The following is a 2,337-nucleotide window of genomic DNA, read 5'->3' as shown; positions in this document are numbered from 1 at the left end:
TTTTGGTTGCTGTTCCAGTTGCATAAAAGCACAGCATCTTGGTTGACTTGCCTCTACTGGTGATAGAAGCATATGTGATTGCTGTGCTAATAGGCAGTACTGCCATTGTGAATGTCTTCAAAGTAATGAGTGTCTTCACAAAGGCATGGTTTGCATTTTTCTTCTGCACTGTGTCAGCGATGTGCTATGCCTACTCTACCAGGTGTTTCAGGGAAGCCCGCCCACTAATAGCTAAAAATGGGCTTTTTGAGGTGAAAAGATGGCTTTTCGGCAAAGTAACACCAGTGTTGACGGACATTAGAAAACAGCTGAATCATGAGTTAAGCAAACGAATTTTGTTAAACTTTATAACTATTATAGACAGGCACCTGGTTGGTTGCAATTGGAGGTTCGTAGCGGATCATTAGTAATAGCCGTATCTGTTTTTAGGATTTTGAAAAAGCAGTTACCCTTAGTGTTGTGGTGTGAGTGTAGATATGCAACAAATGCTGCTAAATTCTTCTGCGCGATCTTAGCATCTCGGATGTTGACAGAGTTTGGCTTGGGATTGGCTTCTCTTTGAGTTGGCTAACTTTTTCCCCACACCTATTCAAATCGTTCAATTAGACGCTGGTGCAAAACAACCCATTCTGCGTGATCTGGGCTGCTTCTGGACGAGTAATGCTAATCAGTGTGTTGTGAAAAACCTACCTAGTTTCAAATTTCAAGTTTCAAATGGCGTCCAAAGTGGCATCCTCGTCTTGCACATACCCTGCTTGGTAGTGGCAGTGTTCTCGCGATTCCGCAGCATCGACACTTTGTAGATGCATGCGACAGCTTTGTGCAAAAAGATGCCGTCTAATATTAGTCTGCTTTTCAGTTGGGGCAGAAATGAGTGCTGAGCTTGGCCATTGCCAACAGGTGCCCATGTAACTTTCATTTTTGCTGTTGCCGATGAGATTTGCTGTTTTTCATGCTTCTATAAAGGTACCACACGTCGTCCCAGTTCTTATGACGGGAATCGACATACATGGCAAGCATGTTCGTGAATGTCTGATTGGTACGTTCGAGTCCATTCGTTTGGGGATGGTACAGCCTTCAGTGACTGAAATGGCATGAGCAAAGGTGCAGAAGCTGTTCCACAACTTATGCCGTAAACTGGCGGCCACGGTCACTGATATTGACTCGAGGAGGTCCATGCCAGAGCATGACAGCATGAAGAATAAAGACAGACTTCAGCAGCGGCGGAAGGTAGGGCGGAAGTTTTGAAGTACCGGGAGAGGTGATCAACGCACACGGTGACCCATCGGTTGTCGCTGGACGAGCGGGGAAACGGGTCGAGCAGGTCGAGACCCACTTGGTCATATGGTGTGCTTGGAGGTGTCAGAGGATGCGAGTGTCCCGGCAGAGAAGTGGGAAGCTTGAACAGCTGACACTGCGCGTAGGTGGCCATGTAGCGCTGAACCGTGCGTCGCATGTTTGGCCAGTAAAAACGTTGGCGCGGTTAAGGATCCTGGCAAACCCCAAGTGCCTAGCCATGACGTCATCGTGCATTGCGTGTAGAACAAAGATCGGAACGACGAGGAGAAAGCGCGCACCTCCAGACGAGTAATGCGTTCTGTAGAGTAAACCGTCGCGAATGCAGAAAGGGCTTGGGGATGTCGGGCCACAGGCTTCGGCAAAAAATGGCGCCAAGTACTCATGCTTGCGTTGTTCGGTCTGGAAAGTGTCAAGGTCCGGAAACTCTTGGGAAACAGCGGCGAGATAGACGTCAAAGGTTCCATCATCGGAGGTAGTAGCGCGACAGGCAGTCGGCGTTTTGGCGGCCACTTTTGTAAGACACTGAAATTGAAGTCTTGCAGGCGTAATGCCCAGTGGGCCAGTCGACCGCATGGGTCGCACAGATTCACAAGCCAGCACAGAGAATGATCTGTGACGACTGTAAACGCACGACCATAGAGGTACGAACGAAACTGTTGTGCGAAGAAAACAACAGAGAGAAACTTGCTCTATCACAGTGTAACTGCGTACCGACTTGCTGAGGGTGCGACTTACATAAGTGACAACGTGCTGATTGCCCTTATGACGGATGAGCACAGCACCTACACCGATGCCGCTGGCGTCACTGTGGAGTTCAGTGGGTGCTGTCGGGCAGAAATGACGCAATACTGACCGCGAAGCAAGGAGAAATTTGAGCTGGAGAAACGCGGAGTCTCATTCGGGAGTCCACTGGAAAGGAATGCCTTCCTGCAAGAGATTTGTAAGCGGGTAGGCTAAGTCGGAAAACTTGGGAAAGCGCCGAAAGTATGAACAAAGTCCTAAGAAATTCCTGAGCTCTTTCACTGATTTGGGCTCTTT

General features: G+C 48.7%; 1 pseudogene; it reads left to right on the top strand.

The window, feature by feature from the left end:
* The window catches only part of LOC149349450 (uncharacterized), a 508,176-nt pseudogene that overhangs the window by 231,778 nt on the left and 274,061 nt on the right, over positions 1-2,337 (top strand).

Source organism: Amblyomma mixtum, chromosome 3, assembly GCF_055824585.1.
Source record: "Amblyomma mixtum isolate Tamu chromosome 3, ASM5582458v1, whole genome shotgun sequence".
NCBI classification, from domain to species: domain Eukaryota; kingdom Metazoa; phylum Arthropoda; class Arachnida; order Ixodida; family Ixodidae; genus Amblyomma; species Amblyomma mixtum.
This window is presented reverse-complemented; position numbering and strand designations above follow the sequence as displayed.